This window comes from Monodon monoceros, unplaced genomic scaffold, assembly GCF_005190385.1.
Source record: "Monodon monoceros isolate NGI ecotype Baffin Bay Population unplaced genomic scaffold, NGI_Narwhal_1 Super_Scaffold_9, whole genome shotgun sequence".
NCBI lineage: Eukaryota > Metazoa > Chordata > Mammalia > Artiodactyla > Monodontidae > Monodon > Monodon monoceros.
The window spans coordinates 22,235,745-22,253,261 of NW_021703786.1; the positions used below are offsets into that span (position 1 = coordinate 22,235,745).

At 38.9% G+C, this 17,517-nt stretch overlaps 1 protein-coding gene across 3 annotated transcripts in view; it reads left to right on the forward strand.

Annotated features, from left to right (window-relative positions):
• Window positions 1–393: 393 nt before the first annotated feature.
• Window positions 394–17,517, forward strand: part of TANC2 (tetratricopeptide repeat, ankyrin repeat and coiled-coil containing 2) — a 348,234-nt gene continuing 331,110 nt past the window's right edge. For all 3 annotated transcript variants that reach the window (XM_029212661.1, XM_029212662.1, XM_029212663.1), the window contains exon 1: window positions 394–593. The gene's annotated coding sequence lies outside the window, so the exon portion shown is untranslated. The remainder of the gene's footprint in view (window positions 594–17,517) is intronic.

Sequence of the window (17,517 nt, forward strand, 5' to 3'; positions counted from 1 at the left end):
CCTCCGCGCTCGCGCTCCTCCCCACCCCGGCCCGGAGGGGGCGGGGCTGCGGGCGGCCTCTGAGGGTGCGACGCCCCCGGCGCGGCGGCGGCGCTAGCGAGCGGCCGGCCGGGCGCGGGTTGCTGGGTGCGCTGCTCCGGCGGGGCCCGCTTGCACAGCTGCCTCGTGCGAGCCGCCCGCCCGGCGGGTGAAGCTGCGAGCGCTCCGAGTGCCGGGCCCGGGGCCGCCAGCGCTGCCCTCCAGCCGCCGCCCTCCGTGCCTCCTTCGGGCGGCCCCGCCCCCGTTCCCATCCCCCTCGCGCTCACCTCTTGGCTGTGCAGCGCGCGAGGCGGAGCAAGTTGCCCGCCGCCGCCGCCGCCGCCGCCGCGCTGGGCGAGAGCCTGCACCCGCGCCGCCGCTGACAGGAGGACCGCCGAGGGCTGCGCTAGCCGCCGGGCCGCGCCTTTCCCGGACGCAGACCCACAGCGGGCGTCGGAGCGCAGCGAGGTGCTCTGGGATCGCGGGCGGCGCCGGCGGGCGGCGCGGTCCTCACAGGAGACCCCGGGGACTCGGGCTTGACCCCGAGGTGCAGCGAACCCCTCTCAGAGCGGCAGGTGAGAGACCCCGGGAGCCCGGGAAGGGAAGGTTGCTTCAGTGACAGCGGCGTTCGCCTCCGACGCCTGGGCTCCAGGGAGAGGGGCGGGGGCTAGCGGGGAGGCAGCGAAATGGGCAGTGGAGTGCCTCCGGTGTCCAGGGCGTGGGGAAGGTTGGCTCCAAATGTGGCACTCGGGGTGGCTTCGGATGGGTCCGGGATCGGCCACTTCGGTGTCACCGAAGGTGTCATGGAATTTGGTACCGAGAGAGTCTCCGGATGACGGGGACCCAGGAGGAGATGCGAGGCAGATTTCTGAACGTGGCAGGGAATGTGGTGCAGAACGAGTTGTAAAATGTGCCCCCTGAATGCAGCATGAAAGTAGTTGTGAAATGTGCCAGGTAAGGCACAGGGTGGGTTGGCCTGTGTGGCGTTGAAATTCACGGTAGAAGTGTTATTAGTGATATTATTAATTTCTCTGGGAAAGGAGGCGTAGTCTAAGAAGAGATTAATACGGCTCATGGCTAGATATTTTAACACAGGGAGTCGAGAGGAGCTATGATACGCTATTTTTTGACATAGAGATAGTGCCCACGTGAAAGAAACAAGCAAATTGTGTCTGGTTGTGAGATGGGAAAGAAAAAATAGGGCAAAATAATTCCAGGGTTTGCCGTCAGCGTGTAGAGAACTGATAAAATTGTATCCTGTGTTGTGTTCCAGGTGTGGAATGTTTAAAATGGTTTTCACCAAACATAAACAATGGTAATTAATATTAGGAAGAAGATTTGGTGTTTTGGGTGTCTTGCACTGTCTTCTCTGCTCCTCTCCAGGAAAAGGAAAAAAACAAACCAAAAAAAACCACACAAAAAACCCACCCCACATCTTGACTATAATTCTGAGTTCAAGATCATTAGGCAAAGGGACGTTATTTCATAGGTGCCCCTTTCTTCATTTTTATACAGGTGAAAATTTCTGGAATGAGGAAAACAAAACAATATGGTGAACAAAAGGGATAAATTTTCAGGCATTTTGAGGGTTTGAAGCCAAAAGCTGCTGCAGTGGCTAATTATGGTGAATGACAGTAGTGAAATAGTCTTGATGTTGGGGTGGCAAAATAGGAAAAAAAATGAATACAATAAAGGTGGCATAAAAAGCAACAACATGGATACTGTCAGTGGAGCGCTTCTTGCAGCATTTCCCAGGTAGATCATCTCAGGAATGTGAGCACAGAAATGAAATATTAAATATTCTCATTCTCTCTCTCTTTCTGTGTGTGTGTGTGTGTGTGTGTGTGTGTGTGTGTGTATATGTATCATTACCCACATGCTGCAAAACATTGTGACTTCCATTTAAGAAGAACATCTGTGTTTTGAGAGGATTGTCAGAACATAGCTGGAATCTCAGAAGTAACAAAAGACAGCTCCATGAGCTATTTAATATAACTTATATACATTCAGTGAGTGTATGTCTGTATAGTATGAAACAAGCAGAAATATCGGCATGTGTTCATTAGGGTATAGTTAATTATTGATGAGATATTTGTGTCTTATGTTACAATTCTTGCAGAGAAACGGAGTTACTTGCCTGAATGTTGTTCTTATAAGAACAGTAAGTAATTTGCCAGATAATTAAAATTCATACGGATTGGCTTCCTCCTGGATCCAGATTTAGCCATTGAGGGATCATTTGCTTCAAAGGCAAAACTGGATTTTCCTTGGTGGTTAATTTTGGGTTTTAGTCTTTTCTGTTGATATGTCTCTCACCTTGAGGCTGTGTTGGGCCTAAAACATAGAGGAGAGGGCTTGAGGAGAATAAAGAGCAATTCTGTTGGGTCTTCCTGTTTTGTTCTGACTGTAAGCCATATGTACTGCCACCCCCTACTGTCTGTAGGAGGAGGTGTCACAGAGCCCAGTTCTTTTCTTGTTATCACTGCCCCCTTGTGTAAGGGAAGAAATTGATAGTTGCACTTTGGAAAGCCGCTCTCCCCAGATTGTTCTTGATAGAGTGGTTATGTAGATTTATAATCACCTATTCAGAGTTGCAGGGCTTTAAACTTATTGTCAGTCAGGCTTCAGGTTTAGTGTCTATTTTTAATAGTATCTAATTTTAGCCAGTAATTCGAATTGCTAAGAATGTTTTCAGTATGTTTGGGAAGATGGTACTACTAGTAGTGCTAGGTAGTAATGGCTCACCCTTACATAGCACCTACTTTGTGCCAGTCCTGTTACACAGGTTTTAATCAGTTCCAACACCCTACGAGGTATGTACTGTTATTTCCATTTTACAGATGAGAAACTGAAACACTGAGATGTTAAATAGATTAGTTAGTTAGCAAGTGGAAGAGCTGAGTTCCAATTCAGGAACTCTGGCTCCACACTCTGTGCTCTTCATAAATATACTATATTGCCCTCAATCAAATTAGTATTGACACACATCATTAAAATGCAGGTGCCCATCATAAAAAAGCAAATACTGTAGATGTGGATAGGTCCAAGTAAGTAGTAAGACTCATAAATGCTAAGCCTACAAATACACCAAAAATACAGTTACTTACAGTATGAACATTTCTCTTTAGGAATTTATTTTTGTAATTTATTTCTGGGATTATGAGTAGAGGAGTATCAGTACTTTTTATGGGGTTAAGGTAATATTTGTGATGGAGGTTGGTTTTGGGGGGATCTTTGGAGGTAGAAAGTTTTACTTTAATTTGGTGTGTATGTCTGTGTGTATATGTGTGTACATGTAGTGTGCAGGAAAGGTTTAGTGGTGCTTTTAAAGAAATAGTATATAGATCTCTGTGTAGAGCTATAGAAATTGTTTTCTACAGGAAAATTATTTTCCTACCTACTTACATTTTTACGATCTCTATTTTAAAAATTTTAATTAATTATTTACTGGCCACACCTGTGCCCCCTGCAGTGGAAGTGCAGTCTTTTTTCTTTTTTTTAAATACAGCTAACCTCATAATAAACTTTTAAAAAAAATTTATTTAATTAATTTATTTTTGGCTGCGTTGGGTCTTCGTTGTTGCGCACTGGCTCTCCCTAGTTGCAGCCAGTGGGGGCTACTCTTCGTTGCGGTGGAAGCGCAGAGTCTTAACCACTGGACCGCCAGGGAAGTCCCTATGATCTCTATTTATTTAAAAAAATAATTAGCAAAAATGGATTAGATGTATATGTACTTTTTACCTCTTTTTTCCAACAAATATTTGCTCAGATTTTTCTTGCACTTAAACATTGTTTTATAGATATCGACTACATATGAAATAATATTTATAAAAATGTGTAAAGTGTAGAAGACTAATAATTCAGCCAACACTTATATACCTTCCACCCAGTTTAAGAAATGGAATATCACCTCCTGTACTTAACAATTATTTTCTTCTCTTAATCAAACTTTGTGCCATTCTGTGAATCACATATGTCATGTAATCAAATACTTCCTTCATTTTTATATACATTGGTTGATAAGGCAATTTACTGATTATGGCTAAGACTTATTCTTGTATGTTTATATATTTTAGTTTATTTAATAAACCGTCATAGACTCAGATCGTGCTCTGTATTTATATTGGTTGATGGTTCATTTTAGCATACTTATAAAACCTAATTTGTTGTTTTCGTCTTTATTATAAAGTTTTACTAACATGGTTAAACGGTAGTAGATTTATTTCCCTCTTCTGTCATTTATTCTTGACTGTCTCATGCTAGCTCTCTAGCTTCCCCCACCCTTCCTCATAAAGGCCTTTGTTCTTTTAGTATTTTCTGAATGACTGTGTGCATTGTTTTGAATGGAGAAGGAAGTAGGCCTAGAAAAGAGTATACTAAACCAGTAGTTCCCAAAGGGGAATTGTAAGGTAGTTGATACTAATTAGATATAAGGAAGAATAAGTATGATTAAAGGAATGCATCAAAATTCTCTCCTTGTCGTATTACTTCCTCTTACAACAGAATTAAAATTGAATCTCTGAGATGTACGGATTGGGCACACTAGTTGAATTATGTTGGATTGTACTTATACATGATCACCAATGTTAGCTGTAATATTTTTACTGATGGTACCCAGATTTTATTTCAAGGAGCTAGAACAAGCGGTTGCAGATGGTTGTTTACTTTTCTAGTACGAGTCTGATCGAGGTAACAAATGTTATAAAATAGTTTGGAAGTTAGTTTAATTATTTGGATTTTTTTTTTCTCGGCATTGTATCTGTTGAGTGCCTGTAGTCATCAAATACTATTGTCATTTGGAGAGAAGGCACTGTGTAAATAGATAGTTTAGTCTTTGTTATAATACCATGAAAACTACCACTTCGTTTATTTGAATAGCATCTTTTGTAATAACTTGTATTAGATGAAGATTGTTTACAATTAAAAAAAAAATGAGTCAAGGAGATGTGTGTATGGTGATCAAGAGACTACATCATGACCTTGATGAATCTCTAAAAGTCTGTGGAGAGAAATAGGTTACAAGAAGAGCTTAAAGACTTACAGCTATATTTCCCCACCCAATGTCCTTTTTCTTTTAGAGGATATTTTTACCTTGAGTATTTACGATTCAAGATAATATTAGATGGGGCTTCCCTGGTGGTGCAGTGTTTAAGAATCCGCCTGCCAATGCAGGGAACACGGGTTCGAGCCCTGGTCCGGGAAGATCCCACATGCCGTGGAGCAACTAAGCCCGTGCACCACAGCTACTGAGCCTGTGCTCAAGAGCCCGAGAGCCACAACTACTGAGCTCGTGTGCCACAACTACTGAGCCCATGAGCCTAGAGCCTGTACTCCGCAACAGGAGAAGCCACTGCAGTGAGAAGCCAGCACACCACAACAAAGAGTAGCCCCTGCTCTTCAAAACTAGAGAAAGCCCACGTGCGGCAACGTAGACCCAACGCAGCCAAAAATAAATAAATAAATAAATAAACAAATTTTAAAAAGAGATAATATTAGATGGAGAACAAGGTGTTTGGGCCTGGGTTTTAGAAGGCTAAAGCAGGTTGAGGATGCAATCAGTGAAAAAAGTTTCTGGTAGGGATCTTTCATATTCTAGAAAGCTCTAAGTAAATAATTGTAATACCGTAATTTTTTTCTGGAAACAAATTTCTTTTATTAGGTCAAATTATTTTATTTACAGAACCTTTATAAATCATTTGAAAGCTATGTTTGTGGATGTTATAAGTATCAGGTAAGTTGCTTTTTTATGGGCCACACATTACAACAGTATCTTGTTATGTTCAACTTCTGTTTGTTCTTGAGTAATTAAGGGTAAACATGACTAAGTTTAAGAGGCAAAAGAATTAAGTTGGTGTTAGTCGTAATCACACCCTTTCTTTACCCTTTCCTTCCCCATACTATTAATTTCTGCCTTTATTCAGTGAATGGTATATCTTACTTCTCAAATGCCTTTCTTTTGATTGGAACTTGAGAGATTCTGGTGTCAGTTATTTAAACCAAGTAGTTGCGTTATAGTGAATAATATTGTTGGTATGTTTTAAAAAAATCTAATTGCCTTAGTAATGATTTATCTGACAGGCTCATCTTATGCCTCCTTATGACACCCGTATTATGTCTACCTGAAGAAGTTTCTGCCAAAATACATTATTCAATTCTACTTTTTTTTCTCAGAAGAGGTATCCCAAGTGGAGAGGTTTTGGAGCACAGCATGTAAGAGAACATTTTTCTTTGTTTGCTCCGGTTTTAGTCTCTCATATACTTATTTTGTATAGAAAAGGTCGTATGAAAAAAACATTGATTTTTGTATATTAGTTTATTATACAGACACGTTATGTTTAAGGTATATGAGCTGAGTTAGATTTGTTATGTTGGAAAAATTGGAGTTTTATGCAGTATATTACTACATTAAATCCTTCACTTAAATATTTATTGACCACTATGTGTAAGTAGTTGCCTTTAACTACTGTAATCTTTCAGTTGAAGGTAGACATATCATATTCTTCCTTAAATAACTAAATTTGCAGTTCAGAATTGTGTCCTGGGTATTCACTCTACCTCCAGGAAAAATATAGTTGAAAAAATATTTTAAAGTTTGTCACTTTCCTAAAGTTTCACTGGCCAATGTTGATAAATTTTACTGTCTTCTTTAGATGGCAAAGGTATCATGAAAAGAAAAACAGTGACTTATATATTTCTTTTTGTAAATATTAGCAAGTGCTACAGACATAAAATTCACAATGAAAAGTATGTGAGCAATAATAATGGAAAACTTTTGTTATTCCAGGCAGATGTCTTTGGACCAGGTAGCCATGCTTGTCTGTAACACCATGCTTGCATTATCATATATGATTATATCAGATGACATATCTGATCATAGAGGTGAACAACATGAAGAGATACGGCACCAGTTTTTTATTGCCATGGAAATTCCCTTTCCCCATCAATGGATCTATCCTTATAAGTCGATTCGTTAGTTACTAAATTTGGAAATGGGAGTGGGTATGTAGATACTGTGATTTAATCATTTAGACAGGAGACTGCCTCACATCTCAGTAAATTCCCTCTGCCTAAATGAAGGAAGTCTCTTTGTAGCCCTTTGTTCCTAATCTTGTGTTGTGAGGTCCCACAATTTCTAGCTCTGATTGCTGAAATTTGATAATGCAAAACTAAGGAAGCTTGATGGGTATTTGTACTCTAGAATTCTGTTTCTGTTCAAATTCCATGGAATCCTGTAGAGCTCCCAAAGATTGTGAATTAGGGTGAATGAAGGTAATTAGCTTTAGTAGACACGTGGGATGTAGACTTACTGCACACTCAAATGCTGCTTCAGCGTCAGAAAATCTTAGCTCTTCCTTTTTAGGGATTTAAAGAGGAAGAGAGACTTCCTTTGGAAGCTATTATTCAGATGTTGCTATATTGTAGGATGTGACAATACTGTTGTTTGGTTGTAAGTAGCTTTTGAAATTTTACAATCATGAGACCCTTTGTATAGTAGAGAGAACATGAATTTGTGAGTTTTTGAATCATGAAAACAGGTTGAGATTATCACTCTGTCACTTACTAGCTGTGTGAGGGGCTAAAACCTCTCTTGCAGGGTTTTGATGATGATGAAATAATGCCAGTGAAAAATCCTTAGGACAATGTATAGTTCTTAATGAATGGTAAGTTTTATTAGGTTTTGGAAAGTGTCCTGGGTTTCTGTTTTTTTTTTTTTTTTTGCGGTACGCGGCCCTCTCACTGTTGCGGCCTCTCCCACTGCGGAGCACAGCCTCCCGACGCGCAGGCCCAGTGGCCATGGCTCACAGGCCCGGCCGCTCCGCGGCATGTGGGATCTTCCCAGATCGGAGCACGAACCCGTGTCCTGCATCGACAGGCAGACTCTCAACCACTGCGCCACCAGGGAAGCCCTGGATTTCTGTGTTTTTGATGTGTGCTTCACATAGCTCCGCCCCATAGTGTTTTACTAGCATTGTCTGTCCAGCTTTTCCTTGTGTCTTTTCAGCCTAGCAAGGTATTTAAAACAAAACAAAACAAAAAAACCTGTGGTAATTTGGCTACTCATTAATTTTGTGCTTTGAAATTTTCTTTTATGAAGGATTTGATGAGAGCTGAGAGAAAAAGTTCTTGAATAACTGTAAACTTAAAAATATAAACTCTTAGGCAGACTCCTAGTATGCGTTTCTTTTTGCACTATTTCCCTTTAAGTACCACAAACTTGCGAAAAATTAATTTTTAATTTCCTCTGTAAAATAGCAAACCTCAGCACTTCTTGAGACATTGAGCCCTTTGACAATTTTTTTTTTCAGTTTGATCATGTGAATATTTTCTACTTTTACAGACATTTCTCATTTTTGTGAATAACTGAAGTGTTCTCTGTTTGATAACTTTATCCCCCACTCACCCACCACCATGCGCCATGTTGTTAGCTTTTTGTAATTTTTCTTTTTAAAAAATTTGTGACAGTCATGGTGGTTGATTGTCTTTTGTGATCTACTTAATAAAAAGGACTTGTCTATTTACAGTGTAAAATTATACATCAAAAGAAGTTTGCCCCTCTTTCTTTAGTATAACAAGCTAACTATCAAAATCTCACTTTCTTCCCAAGCTTCAAGGATTTCTGTAACATTTTGCCGATTTCTGCTAATCTGTTTACATATCATGTGAATAGTAATTCACTGACTATTTTTCTTTAAATGGACGTGACTCACTTTATCTTAGTTTTATTCTTGGTCGTTGTAATATCCATGAACTGACCAGTTTGTGCTAGTTGTAAGATAAAAACTAGTTCATCCTGAAGACATCTTGCTTTATAAAGACCACTTATATGCGACTTTGGTTCCAGATTGGATTGTTTTGTATTTTTATTCATTCTTTTTTTTTTTTTTACCTTTTTTTAAAAAAAATTATTTATTTGTATTTATTTTTGGCTGCGTTGGGTCTTCGTTGCTGCGTGTGGGCTTTCTCTAGTTGCGGCGAGCGGGGGCTACTCTTCCTTGCAGTGCGCGGGCTTCTCATTTCGGTGGCTTCTCTTGTTGCGGGGCATGAGCTCTAGGTGTGCAGGCTTCAGTAGCTGTGGCACGTGGGCTCAGTAGTTGTGGCTCACAGGCTCTAGAGAGCAGGCTCAGTAGTTGTGGTGCACGGGCTTAGTTGCTCCCCAGATGTGGGATCTTCCTGGACCAGGGCTTGAACCCGTGTCCCCTGCATTGACAGGGGGATTCTTAACTTCTGAGCTACCAGGGAAGCCCCAGGATTGTTTTGTATTTTTAAGTAAATGAACTTCATAATGATTCCTCTCCTTGTTTTAGATAATATAATTCTATCTTGTCTTTGGATGTATTAAAGGTAGCCATTTATTAGTTGTTAACAAATGTTAATTTGTCATTAATTATAGTAGGTAATTGGTATCTCTCCCCTTCCCCCCCACGCTTCTGCTTTTTTAAAAAAATTACAAAAGTATTTCTCCGCTTGCAACCACTAAAATAACCAAACCAGGGGTGAATAAAGAAAAAAATAATATTTTCCTTTCCTTCTCCACTTTTACCTTGTTGGTTTAGCCAGCATTAACCAACACTTTGAGTGTTTTTTACCATCTTTCTCTTTGCTCAACAACCTTTAAGCATATATATATATATATATATACATACACACACACACACACATATACACACACAGGCTTTTTGTAACTTGCTTTATTTATTTAAGAATATGTCATGGCTGTCTCCAGTTTAGTAAATGGAGCTCTAATTAATTTTAAAAAGCTGAATAACATTCCATAGCATACTACACCATAATTTAGTCTGTTGTTCTCCAACAGATGGATACTATGATTGTTTTCATTTTTTTTCTATTATAAACATCAGTCCAGTCTTACTCATAAGTAGACAAGCAAACATTCTAAATAAAATATTAGCAAAATAAATCCAGCAGTGTATATAAACGACAGTATATTCCAGGAAGGCAAGGACAGTTAAATATTAATGTAATTTGTTATGTTAACAGATTTTGAGATTAAAAACTGTATGGCTATCTTTTTCTTTTGGGGTGAGTTGGGGGACTTTGTATTGTATTTATATAAAACAGCAAAAGGAGATGCCTGCAGACAGTAGTCCAAGTTTTGTAGAATTCTTTGATCCTCAGAGTTGATAGACAAAAACCTTTTTTTCTGGACTCTTTGGGAGGACTCTGTGGGACCTGGGCTTTGGCTCTCACCGTTTGATTGCTAAAGCTGGTACTCTTGACAGTATGAAAATAAGCATACTTCTAGAAGCTGGGATGGATGTTATGGGTGAGCCTGTCCGATTTAGGGCTGGCACTTTTTAAGATCTTGTATTTGATTACTTTGGGCTTAATGAGCACCTCATTGGCTTCTGTACAGGTGCTCAGTGTCTTGAAAATGTTGGCCTGAATCTTTTTGAGGCCTTTCTTGTTGTGCTTGTTGGCAAAATATACATTCCTTAGGATCTACGTTTCCTGAAGTCATTTCTAGGACTGGTCATATATGATATTGTTATTGGATTTGGCCACATCTCTACTGCTAGCCACAACTCTGGTAGCGGTGAAGACTGGAAAAAAGAGACCCATGACTATCTTAATAGGTGCTAGAAAAATATTTGATAACATTTTGGAGTAATTTCCTCAGAGTGTATGTGGCATAATTTCTGAATCCTTGCTTAAGTGAAGATGCCTTTCTTTTGATCAGTAAAGGGTATCTTGGCTGGATATAGTGTTCTTGGATCATAATCCTTTTTTTTCCTATATAGCGTAGGCACCTTATACCACTGTCTTTAAGCTTCTTGTGCAATAGATAAGTCTGACGCCAGTCTGATTCTCCTTTCTTTTTAAGTATCAATAACTCGTTCTTTATCTTCTACACAAAAAGTCTTGCGTCCTTTATGTGCCCTGAGATTATCAGGTCTAACCTCATTATGCACTTTATCCTTTTTATATCATGAGAAACTCAGTATTGCCAGTTCATCACTCATTTATTGGAGTCTAATTCCTATCTGTATAGTTCTGTATTTCTTCCTTTCTGACTCCAGTTCCCCCCCCTTTTTTTTTCTTCTTATTCTTTAATGTTTAGTGATAGTAAAATCATTTTGGTCATTCTGAGTTGATATTCTCAGGTACACATTGTGCACTTTCAAAATGTAGTCTCAAATATTTTTTTATTTCATAAAAGTGTTTTTGAATTATTGTTTTGACTGCATTCTGTTCCTTGCTTTTTCTTCTTCAGGAGTTCCTATCAGCTGTATGTTCAATCTTCTTTGCCTGTCTTCAGTATTTGTCACTTTTTCTCAAATCCTTTTTATCTCTGTTTTTGAGTTTAAATTTTTTTTCTCTTTTTTACCTTCTGTTTTTCTTAAGGGACTGTCTGTTTTTATTTACTCTTGTCTTCATTTCCGGAATGTGTCTTTCCTTTATTTTTAATTCTTACCTGAGTTATGAGTTTTTATAGTTCTTATATTTGTTATTCTTTCACGTTATGTCATTTTCTTAAGGTCTTTTAGCTCATTCTGAAATAGCATGTTTTAATTTTGATCTGTTATGTGGGCATGTCTTTCTGGCATACTTTCATTGTCTGCAGGGATGTTATTCCACTTCATGTTCTCTCTTTTCTTGTAACAACTTTATATGGGATTGACCTTGATACGTTTCTGTGACTCAGTTTTCCTTCAACTTAGTTAAATGAATCTTTTAGAATGTGGCTGGGTTCAGGAAAGCTGCTTCTTTCACTGAGCTTTTTCTTCTCTTGTTTTTGTGTAGTGTTAAAAAATGCGGCAGCTTGCTTTCCGAGATTTCCTGGCTTTATTCTCCTCCAGTAGTTTCGTCTGGACCTTCTCTTTCTTTCATCTCTCTTGCCTGATCTCAATTTTCATCTCTTTATGATTGTGAAACGCTTCTCTGTGCCTTCTGGGTCTCATTGTCAGTCATCTGCAAAACTCCCTTTTATCTTTAACCTCTTCTCTAAATATTACTACCTTCTTGCTCTGACTGAAACTTAGCCCTCCGCTGAGGGCACTTACTTCTCCTGGAGAGTTCTTAAGTGGTGGTTCCTCCTGGTGAGGTGGGTTAAATATTCTCTTTGCTTTTTCATATTTGCTTCTAGACTTCTTCTGGACTCACTGCTAGTTTCCTACTACTCCAGCTGTAATTATTGACGATTTCAGTATTCACGCACATGATCCTTCTGATATTCTGGTCTCTTGACTTCCTCTCCTCCACTCAGCCATTCACTTCTATGGCATGTCCTGTGCAGATGTTTTTAAACTCTCAGTGCATCTGCATTAACTGGAGAGCTTTGACAAACTACAGATGCCTAGAACTTACTCCCAGAGAGTCTGTTTTGCCTGGTCTGAGGTGTGGCCTGGGATAGTATTTTTAACAGTTTTCCAGGGTGACTTTAATGTGCAGCCAGGATTGAGAGACACTGCCCTAGAACTTGTTATTACCCCAAAACTACAAGTTTCTATAATATCAATTTCTGGCATTTTACTCTCCAATTACCACCTACATTTTTTCAGGCTTATTTCTTCTAGTACCCAACAACCTTAATTCCTTGATCTCACAGGGACCTTTTAATTTACCACCTTTTCAACTGCTCTTCAATGCATTCATGTTCTCACTTTTTTTTTTTTTTTTAAAACTAGCTGAATTCCTGTAGTCCATCATTACAATTGCTCTCCTGCCTCTACCTCAACCCCCTTGATTTGACCTTTTTTCCTTGGATGTTATTGCCTGGTTAAAACTAAGTCTACTTATGTTACACCTGTATACTTGTAGCTGAATGTGGCTGGAACAGAACAACTGTGTTGACTTTAAATTCTTGGCCAGTACCAAATGACTTTAAATTCCTTGCTTAGTGCTGCCAAGCTGTCCTACTGTATTATGCTAGTTCTTCCATACTCCTATTCACTTAGATGATGCTATCCTTCCCTTGCACCCAAATTTTCCACATTTCTCTCTTTCAGCTTGTGACTTTGCTTTCTGTTTTACTAAGAGAACAGAAATAATCTTCTTACCACCTTCATACCAATGTTATTGTGAATTAATTGTCTTTTCTTCTCTTGAAGGCCATTCCCACCAATTGTCCATTAGAGCTCACCCCTTCTTGCCTTCTCAAGGACATTCTTCCTGTAATTCTTCTCTATCTCTCCTTTTCTGGATTGCTGTCAACAGAATAAAAACATTGTATTGATAATTCTTTCATCTTAAAGGAACTCTCTCTTAACCTTACTTCTCCTTCCAGCTACCGCCCCATTTCTTATCTCATTTATACCAGACTCCACAAAAACAGTTGTCTTTGTTCACCTTATCCAACTCCCTTTTTTACAGCTTTATTGAGGTATTATTTACATTTAACAAAATTCAGCTATTGTAACAGCATAATTCAGTGATTATTGGTAAATTTATAGAGTTGTGCAGTCATCACCACAATCCAGTTTTACAGTGTTTCCATCACCCCCCAAAATTCTCTTCAGCCCATTAGCATTCAGTCTCCATTCCCAGCCCCATCCCTAGGCAACAGAAAGATCTGCTTTCTGTTTCTATAAATTGGCCTTTGGGCATTCATATAAATGGAATCATACAATATGTAGTTTTGTTTTATACTGTGCAGTCTTTTGCTTCTGTCTTTTCAGTTAGCTTAATGTTTTTGAGGTTAATCCGTGTTGCGCATGTATCAGTACTTGATTTTTATTGCTGAATATTATTCTATTGTATAGACATACTGCGTTTTGTTTATCCATTCACCAAATAATGGACATTTGGATTGTTTCTGGTTTTTGTTTATTATGAATAGTGCTGCTATAAACATTCAGGTACAAGCTTTGAGTGTGGATATATGTTTTAATTTCTGTTGGATAGATTCCTAGGAGTAGTCCCCATTTTGTTTTATATCCTTTTAATTTTTTATTTGCAAATACTGGTACTTCATATACCTGTTTGGGCTGCATTTTTTCTTCTTTGTAGTAACTACTTATTAAAATGTGTTTGTGTACCATAAACATGTCAAAGAGCTTATAATAAGATATGTATAGGTGGGGATATTACAACAAGGAGAAATTATTATTTATACTGGGAGAAAAGCCGAAGTTCTCTTCTCCTCCTCCCTTCCCCACTGCCAGGATTCAAATCCCGTGGACCCCAGTGATTATAATTTGGTTGGGGAAGAAGGTTTGTCTTAAGGAATAGTGGGAATTTCCTTCTCTCTCCCAGTGGGAAACTTTGGATGTCAGAATAATTAAACTAAACGTATCCTTTCAGAAAATATTTATTGAATTTTACATGCCAGACAATGAGCTACATACTAAAAAAATTTTAAAACATTTTCTCATAGTATATAGGGAGGAAGTGATTACAAGCACAGGTTTTGGAGTTTGACAGATTTGAGATCACATTCTGACTCGTTTTAGTTGCTAGGTGTATGATTTGTGGCAAGTTATTTGACCCATGGAAGCCACAGTTTTCTCATCCTGTAAAAGACTCGTTTCATAGGATTTGGGGGTTAAATTAATGCACCTAAAGTGCTTAGCCCAGTTTCTGGCATATAGTAAGCATTTCAATAATTATTATCTGCTGATGTGATGAGGATGAAGGTCGTCATCGACCTTTAGTAGGGAGTAAATACAGTGGAGGGAAAGTGAGCTTTTTTTGAGGGGTGGGGTAGGGACAGGAGACTAAAATGTAGAAACAAGAGAAGTAACATGATTAAAAAAGCATGTTAGGAAGATTGATATTCTCCATGGTTTTTATAGTCAATATAGTAAATCTTTACTAAACACAGTCTTTTTGATTCACCTGTGGTATTTTTGTTTGGTGAGAGCAGTAATTTTTCTTGCAAGATAAGGGACAACTATCTGGGAAATCAGATTACTTTGGTCTCAGGATGTCTTAGATGGGACCTACTTTCTTGCTCTAATTACTTTTTTGTAGATTTTCTTCAGCTTTCCTCATATTATACTAACATTTAAGCTTTCCTCATACTATAATGAGGTTTTTTTCTGATTGTATGTTGAGAACAGCAATGGTGTTCAGGTGTAAGAATAATTTTTGAAGTTTAAATGCAGTTGATGTACAGTGAGATTTTGTATTAAGGCATAGTAACAACTTCTTTGGGTTGTAGCTCCAAATAGTCAAATCAGGAGTTTGGAGGAAAATAAGGAAGGGAAATTTATTTTAATGGTATGTAATTTGGGCTACATAATTAGGGCAAATATAATAAGGTGATTCTCGGTATGATTTGGATGCCCCAGATTTACATATGCAGCACACAGGCGCAGCTCTGAAGTTCCTTTCAGAAGACAAAAGCAGTGCCAGCTCCACTTCTTCAGCGTGCCCAGGAACCGAGCATAGAGACAGAAGGAAGCAAGGTTAATTGTCTATTTCCTTCAGGATGGAAAAAAGGATTCGTGGTTTCTCTGTAAACTTTCCCTTGAACTTTATTTCAGAGAAGCTATAAAAAATTATTTTACTTGTGCAAAAGTCTAGTCTGGGAAGGTGACTTTTTTTTTTTTTTTTTTTTTGCGGTACACGGGCCTCTCACTGTTGTGGCCTCTCCCGTTGCGGAGCACAGGCTCCGGATGCGCAGGCTCAGCGGCCATGGCTCACGGGCCCAGCCGCTTCGCGGCATGTGGGATCTTCCCAGACCATGGCACGAGCCCATGTCCCCTGCATCAGCAGGCGGACTCTCAACCACTGCGCCACCAGGGAAGCCCGAAGGTGACATTTTTAAAAAGTAGAAATAGGCAGCCAGTGTAAGAGGCATATTATAAATCAAGAATTAAGGGGTTTACTAAGTGTCCATCATCAGATGAATGGATAAAGAAGATGTGGCACATATATACAATGGAATATTACTCAGCCATAAAAAGAAACGAAATTGAGCTATTGGTAATGAGGTGGATGGAATGGTAAATGGAATTTAAGAAAATTTAAGGAAAAAAAAATGTCATGAAGAACCTAGGGGTAAAACAGGAATAAAGACACAGACCTACTAGAGAATGGACTTGAGGATATGGGGAGGGGGAAGGGTAAGCTGTGACAAAGCGAGAGAGTGGCATGGACATATATACACTACCAAATGTAAAATAGATAGCTAGTGGGAAGCAGCCGCATAGCACAGGGAGATCAGCTCGGTGCTTTGTGACCACCTAGAGGGGTGGGATAGGGAGGGAGGGTGGGAGGGAGACACAAGAGGGAAGAGATATGGGAACATATGTATATGTATAACTGATTCACTTTGTTATAAAGCAGAAACTAACACACCATTGTAAAGAAATTATACGCCAATAAAGATGTAAAAAAAAAGAATTAAGGGGTTTAGAAGTGATGATCAGAAGGTTTGGGAAAAATTGATGATGGTTTATATCCTCAATTAATACTGATTTTCATTGAACACTTTAATGTTTATTGATCGCTTAGTAGGTGCCAGACTGTGCTAAGTGCTTTACTTGCTTTAGTTCCCTTAATTTTCACAAGTGATTGGAAAGGTACTTTTCTGTTATTAGCCTCAATTTACAGATGGGAAGCTGAGGCTTTGAAACGCTAATTAGTTTGCTCTTGCGCACAAAACTAGTAACTGGTGATGGGGGCTGTCCCCCAAACCCCAATTCTTACGATTACACTATTATAATTATGTCTCTTATTTGTTTTGTATGAGGATTTCAGGACAGATATTGGGAAACTTGATTTCTATTACTGGTTCTGACTTGGTGAAAATTCTGGGAAAATTAAGCAATCTGCTCTGCATCTTCTTCTGAGCCTTCTTCTCATCAAACTTGGCCTCCCTTCTGGTATCTTCTGCTTCCTATGTCTGTCAGTTTCAGAAACCAGAGACTGGTACTGGCATTATCCATAAATGTCCAGACAGCTGGAAATAGGGTTGAAGCCAAGTAAAGGTGTCTATAGCATTTTTGGAATTTTGAAGATGATTTGATCAGTTGATTTAACTATGTCCATATTTCGTGATGAAATCATGGAAAAACTTGCCTTGGAAGACAGATACCTGATAAAAGTAGTTAATTTCTTACTACAGCTAGTCATCATTATTGTCATCCCTGGCATTAACTGTTCTGGTCAACAAATGTTAGTGTTCTTGTGGGTAACTTATTTTGATCTCCTTAATGATAATGACGCTATTGTATTAATAGCTTACAAATTATGAGTTTATTGACAGGTTTTTGGTTTAGGTTATTGCAGTGTCTGAGTCACTGCTTGCTAAGGATGTTTATTAGGAAACTAAATTGTTTCCCATCCTCAACACCCTAAAAATTGAGATTTGAGTATTTTCTTTCTTCCTTCCTTCGTTCCTCCCTCCCTTCCTTCCTTCCTTTTTGTATTTGGTGAACAGAAGCACTTATTTAGTCAGTTCTGCTATACTGCTTGTTTTGAGAATGTGAATTCTAATGTGATTGATAGACATTTACCAACTACCTCAGTTTACCTTGTGTGTTGAGTTATACCCATCCACATTTGGTGTTACAACTTTATACTTGGTATCTG